This window comes from Lepidochelys olivacea (genome assembly GCF_965140295.1).
Source record: "Lepidochelys olivacea isolate rLepOli2 genome assembly, chromosome: 16".
Taxonomy (NCBI): Eukaryota; Metazoa; Chordata; order Testudines; family Cheloniidae; genus Lepidochelys; species Lepidochelys olivacea.
Window position 1 is genome coordinate 13,569,851 of NC_140426.1, and position 7,107 is coordinate 13,576,957.

General features: G+C 44.5%; 1 long non-coding RNA gene across 1 annotated transcript; it reads left to right on the forward strand.

The window, feature by feature from the left end:
* Window positions 1-613: 613 nt before the first annotated feature.
* On the forward strand, window positions 614-4,864 carry LOC311532254. The gene is made up of 4 exons (XR_014714356.1): window positions 614-683; window positions 1,104-1,204; window positions 1,289-1,364; window positions 4,509-4,864. It is a non-coding gene; the product is annotated as an uncharacterized lncRNA (long non-coding RNA).
* The last annotated feature ends 2,243 nt before the right edge of the window (window positions 4,865-7,107 follow it).

Sequence of the window (7,107 nt, forward strand, 5' to 3'; positions counted from 1 at the left end):
TATATTTACATTTTGTATGTAGGGCTATAAAAATTATCTTTAGTTTATAAAGCACTTATATTCTGCACGGGAATAAGAGGAAATACCTCCTGCGCTACAAGGACTGGCCCAATATTCTAGTCCCCAGAAGGGAAATCAGTGTTTGGGCTTATGAGCTGGGGAGCCCTGTGGTGGCAGTTCTCAGCCTTTCCCTCAGGGGGAGACGTGTGGAGCAATTGTGACTCCTTGGGCAAAGATGTATGGTGGCGCCGATTAGTTGCAGAGGGAAATAGAAAAAGAAGACACTGCTGTGATGTGGCTGCATGGCCTAAGCATAGCTCTGAGATCCATAATCGTCTGCTAGCTGGTCCCATCTCTGCTGCTGACAGGCTACACAGCCTGGGGTGAGTCATTTACTCCCAGATATTCAAAAGCGGCCTTTAATTTTGAGTGCCTCCATTTTGAGTGGACCAGACTGAGCCAATGCAGGAGTAAGCACAGATGAATGTGCTGGAGGCTATCACCAAACGGATTGTGGGAGGACAGTAGCACATACTCTAAATTAACCTGTCATAAAAAAATGATTCCTCCCTACCAGCGAATCCAGGGCTCTTCTAGGATCTCTGGAGATTCAGTGGAATATAGCTCAGAGCACCAGCCTTCTGCGGCACTTTAAAATGTGATGAATTTCCACCCACAGCCTGGTTAGTGAGTTAAGCTTTGCAGTTTGACTTTAATATTTGGGGTGGGGATCTCTCTCTCTCTCTCTCTATCTATCTATCTACACACATACACATCAATTCTCTATGCAGTGCTAGGGGTGTATATTAATACATCTTCATTTCTTTTTTATGAATGTTGATTTCTGATTTTGTACCTTTGCATCCAGTTGAGCTTTCACTGTAAATTCCTAGAATTCTGCCCTTTCTGTCATCCTGGGCTTTGTTTTTCTGTTTTATCTTTTCAGCTTCCTAATGATCTTTTAATGAGATGTCAATTAGCAATGCAAAATAGGACGAGCAGACATTGAGGGATTGTTGTACCTGGTATATTACAGTCATTCTGATCTTAATAACTCTTTTTCCCTTTGTGTCTTTCTTGTCTTATAAAATCTACCATTTAAGGATCTGATGCTGCACAGATTTACAGATGTAGCTAATGTTAGTCACATGGTTAGCAGCCCTGGCAGCAAGGCGGCATGATCTAGTAGACAGAACTTTGGCCGGTGAGTCCTGGGTTCTGTTGCCACCTCTCCCAATTACCTACTGTATGACCTTTGGTAAATTATTTTAACCTTTCTGTGCCTCAGTTTCACCAGCTATAAAATGGGAGCAGTAACTGGTGGAATGCTTTGAAATCGATGGATGAGATGTGCTACATAAGAGGTAAGCATTTTATCATGAAGTCATGATCAAACGCACAGTCTGCACTGCACTTGCCACGAAAGGTTCATCTCAGCTGCTATTTTGACTTGTGGCTGGATGGTAATGCGATGGCTAAACCTCCAGCAGCTCAGGTTCAAATTCATTTCAGACTGTGGGTTTGAGAGGGTAGAGGGAGGCTCATTTTAAAGTTTTCTGCAGAGCTCCTTGTGGAACAGCTTTTGGGATTGGGAGGTGTGGGGAGGAGGGTCTTGAGGGGATTCTGTTTCATATGCTTTTAGAAATACTATTGGCCTTAAGATTTGCAATGACACATCGTTTTTAAAGCAGAAATTTATGTGGTGTTCTCTTAAGCAAACCCCCTGTGTAAGCATAATAGGGTATGTAGACCCCAATCATGGAGCAGCAAGAAAAGGGTTAATACCTGTCTCTTGAGTAGATGAAATACTGCAGCTGCAGGCCCCAAACGCAGGGTTTGTCCATTAAAGTTTGGCCAGGCCCAGCTGTGATGAATTAGAGTAATACCAGCCCCGACCCCTCCTAGCACACTATAAGGCAGTTGCTCTGAGTAGCCTGGCTTAGTTGTCAGTATGGACAGCATTTTCTGGTAGGAAGAAGGAAATGATATTTTAGGGTGGTGGCTGGCTGGGAAAATTCTTTTGTTGGGGTATGTATGATTCTGGCTGCACAAAGCCATGTTGGTTTGTTCTGTCTGAAGCTGAGTTGTAGGAAGCCTTTTTGAACTCTTAGTTTGATACGTTGACTATAGAGTGGTCACCTTTTCTTTCCCAAAAGCCTCACTCCCACCCACTGATCAACTCTCTGGGTTCTTGTTCTGAAGTATTACCTGGCCAGCCACTTCTAGCTTTTATAAGTAGTAGTTTGATCAATCAAAGCCCTAAGCAATTCATAAACCCTGTTTCAATACTTCTGCCCAAGCCTTAACAGGTAGTGTCTTGTGATAGTGCCTGGGTGCTGGGGTGATCAGCATACAAGAAATATGTACGGAGTGAGATGTATCCAGGCCCTTCCAATGGGAATTCCCATAAGTTATTAGATGCACTACTATCCCCTGTCTTTCAATTTGGGGAAATGCAGCATCTGGCATTGATAGGAAAAACTCTGGTTGCACCTAAGTTGTAAGCAGGCCCAGTGCCCTGTTTAAAAAATTATGCCAAGTATCCTGACTTCACATGCTAGGGAGGATAAATACACTGGATTGAGATGGAACGAGAGGAGTTTACTACCCCTTTCACATACTTATTTTACTTCCCGAACATCAGAGACCAAAACAGAAAGGATCCTACGGAGTGAAGTCATGAATCTTAACGATTTGGGACAGAGTAACAGTTAGAGCTAGTCCAACTCTTTTCCCCTTCATAAAACATAAAGAGTTCAGGTAGACATCTTTCATAGAGCTTGTCCTCACCGCAACAGTTAGCTTGAGTTAGTACGTTCTCGTTACTTCGCTTGTGCCAGCTCAGCCATGCTAGGGGTTTGTCTGTGCTGGGAATGCTGTAGCACTTCATTGTAGGTTTCAGAGTAACAGCCGTGTTAGTCTGTATTCGCAAAAAGAAAAGGAGGACTTGTGGCACCTTAGAGACTAACCAATTTATTTGAGCATAAGCTTTCGTGAGCTACAGCTCACTTCATCGCTCTCTACAGCCCTGGGAGAGGCTCTCCTGTCGGTGGAGGTAATCCACCTCCCCAAGAGGCGGTAGCCAAGCTCGACAGAAGAATTCTTCCATTGACCTGGCGCTATTTATACCGTGGGGGTTAGGTCAGCTTAACTGTGTAGCTCAGGGATGTGGATTTTTCACACCCCTGAGCAATGTAGCTGGATCGACCTAACTTCACAGTGTAGACGAGGCCTAGCTAACAGAGGAGCTGCACAGGGGGATTTGGAGCAGCAACTGATGAGTTGTTGTAACTCAGCCTGCTGCAACCCTACGACATTCCTCGCTCCAGCCTCAGCAGCGCTCAAGTTCTAATGTTAACCCCTACTCTCCGTGGACCAGCTAGCTCAGGCTCAAAGCACCACTTAACTCAAGATGGAGATTTTTGTGTGTGGACAGGAGTCAGGTTACAGGCAAAACTCAGGTTATACCTAGAGCTAATACTGCATTGAAACAAGCCCATATTTGACTAGTGTATGGATTTTTTATGGACTGGGTGGGGGGGACTACTCTTGGCAAACTTATTCCATAGCCAAATTAAATAACAGCTATTCATATGATAGGGAATATCCTACATTGGCCAGAAGCTGGGCAAGATGTCACAATGGCAGGGGAATGGGGGTGGTGAGGGGAAGAAAGGAGTTAGTATCAGAAACAGGGCAGCATGAATGCAGAAGTATGCAATGCAAGTAGGACTCGTTGCCTGGCTGTGATGGCGCCTTGGATCCAGAGGAAGTCTTAGAAATACAAAACTGCATCCTGCAAAAGACTCCAGGGAACATGTAAAACAGTTCCATAGCAGCTCAATGCCAAACAAGTACTAGAGACATCACCTCTGACCCCACTGTTCATGTGAATAATGATGTGACTGTGATTTTAATGGACTCAGTGATAGGGAATTTCTGAAAGATGGAGACAGGGGTCGTGCTGACGACTGTCCCACTGCACTTCTGAACCACAGGATAATTTCCCTGTGGATTTGGGTTGACCTGAATTTGTCTTCAGTCTCTTTATTTGTGAAGCAAATGGAAGGAACATTGTGTCATTGCTCCTCTGACGCATTCCTGTCTTAACTGCACTTGTGGAATTTTCAGAGGGTCTTAACATATACACCCCATAAAATTTGGTTTTCCCCATAATGTACAGTGACATGTTAATAAATCACCCTGAAAAATAAATATGCAGATCCGTTAGTGGAGAGCGTTGTGGGGAATAAACCTTTTGTAATTGATAAATAATCTCATCAGAATCAATAGCTGGCAGAAGAACCTGTAAAGTGAGTCTGAATCATATACGAGTGCTCCAGAATGATCGATGACTTGAAAACAAGCCCCGAGTATCAGCCAAGTGTATAAATTATAGCTTTAATATTAGAGAGAGAGTCAATGATCTGAACCAAAATCTACTAGTGGCAAGCGCTGGCCATTTGGCATGTGTCACAAGCACTAACCCATTCCTTCTTCACGTTTAGATCGACACACCGGTAAAGTATGTTCGGCTGAGTTGGGAGCGTCTACCATGAAATGCAGTGACAGGCTGAGTTGCTTTATCATGACTGCAGTAGGCCTGTGAAGTGCTGTAACTAGAATAATGAAGATATGAAACACATGGAAAGAGGGTGCAGTATTGGACCTTTGGGATATATTTCTACATGTGCACAATTAATTCCAATAGCTCTGCCAGTGATTGGTGGCAGCCCATAGAGAGAGCAGGCTGCAGCAGCTCTTGTTACGTGATGTCCAGAGGGAACTGATATATAGAGTGAAATAATCGAACTCTCCTTTCAAGCTTTGAAATCTGGGGATGAAGTTAGTCATTGCAACTGAGATTGTACTGTCTAGTATTTTCAATATTTCTATATTCTTTCTGTAGATATAATGCCCATTTTATATGTATGTGTATATATATATATATATATATATATGTATATGTATATAGCTAGCTAAGTAGCTAAAAGGACAGATGTAGAAATGCACTACCCAAACATAAGAAGGTACCGCATCTCAGATTCTGTGTTGGGCAACTCAGTTGTCATAAAAATACCAATAAGAAACAGTGGAAGGATGTTTGACTGCTGGAATGCCTCTTGTTTCTCTTTCATTATTTTTAATAAAAGGAGATGGTGCTGAAAAATTGTGTTTCTCTGGTTATTTTCCCCAAGAGATGGTTTATAAAGCACAGTATACATAGCAGACCATGTTGCAAGCAAATATCATATTAAGTGAATATAGTTAGAAAAAGCCAGTAATGAAAATGAACGGGGTGTGTGTGTATTTGCCTTAGAGAAATAGTTCTCAATAGGGATTTAGTAGCAGCCTTGGAAACAGCGGTGGGGGGAAAAATGTTGCTGACATAATGCAAGGAACTTTTCTAAATCCTGGTATTTCATCGTCAGTAACAAGGATATTGGAAAGAACTTTGGATGGCCTGTGATCAGGCTTCTCCTGTGGAACCTGGCTGTCAGTAGGTAATGGACACTCTGCTTGTGTTTAGAGTCCATCTTTCAGCAAAGTGTGTGAATGCGTGCTTAATTATAGCACATGTTTAAGTCCCACTGATTTAAGGCCCTGATTCAGCATGTTCCTTATGCTCTTTCCTGAGTCTGGATGCTTTCCTGAATCAGGGCTTGAGTGCTTTGCTAAACAGGGATGAAATTAAGCATGTACTTAAGTTAAAACATGTGCACAATCAGGGTTTCAATCCCCTTCTGATTCATTTGAGTTGTGTGGCTCAGATAGTCCCAAAACCGTGAGCCAACGTGCTATAAATTGCTATACACCCCTCTCTCCTGAGAATAGCTCTGTTCTACTCCCAGCAGGCTACAGGACACCCCTTTACCTTGAATATCTTCTGGTGGATATGACAGCACCTTCAACGATCCCTCCATCCCTGTCTCGAGGCAGGGGATAGTTGTCTTCTTCCCCCTCACAGACTTTCAGTAGTGGCCAATCCCACCTTTTTACCTGTTTGGGAGCCTCCATTACGCCCTCTTCCTTCCTAGTTCTTGGATGGTTCTTCCACCCTCCCTTTGTTCAGCAGCAGGGCAGGAATCAACCTGTCCGTACTGCTTTCCGCTGCACGGTGATCCCAGGTGCCACGCAAGGGGCCTTAAGCTGACTCACGGATCCCAGCCTGTCTGTGATGTTGACAGCACTTGTCTCTCTTCCGTCCTGCAGCTGCCCAGAGAGGTGGTGGAGAGGGGAAAGTCACCCCTCCACAGAAGAAATGGGGAGGATGGGGAAGCAGTTATGCCAAGCCTCCCACCCTCACAAAAGGAAAGATGGGGGATGTGAGCACCTGTTACCACCTCACAACCTTGAAGAGCTCAGGATGGGGGGGCCAGCTTCACTCCAGCCCTGGAGGAGTGAAGCAGAAAGGGTGTGCGCAGGAGAGAAGGGATTGCAGACCCCCAGAAAACTTCTGACGTAACATAGGGGGTGTCACTGGGCTTGCTGGTTAGGAAGCGTTGTGGGGAGTGCTGGGATGGTTTGCAGCGATGCAAAACCAGCCCAAAAGTCTGTCCAGGCTCGCAAACCTTTCAGCGAACCAAGGCCAAACTTTGGGTTCTCAGCAAAACCCGGAAAGAAGTAAACTTAGCCTGCCTTGGGAGCATTTACTTGTCCAGCATTTCGAGTTAATGAGTTCCAGGCTCAAGGCACTGCGGTTCATGGATCCTGATTGAATGTAATCAGGCTCATAAAAGAAAAACGTCAATGGGCCCGATCTTACCTGCAGTGATAGGGACACAAGTGCCATCAGCTGAAAAGGCTCCTCTGTCGAAAGGAGAAAGGGGCCTCCTTTAGAAAAAAGGCGGCCAAAGTGGGACACTTTCTGGATGCACAGCGAGCTCCACCAGCCCCAGGATAAACCTGAACTGCAAAGATAAGGTTGCATTGTTTCCATTGCTGCTGGATGGGATGGTCGGTTGGTTGGCTGGTTTTGTTTGTTTGTTTGTTAGTTTTTTAGAAGCCATCATGTTGAGTTCCTTTCTTTCTTTCTTTTTCTCCCCCAGGGGGTTTGAATCCTAGGCTCATCTGCCTCCTCCTTGCTGTTATCATTCCGGCATCAGC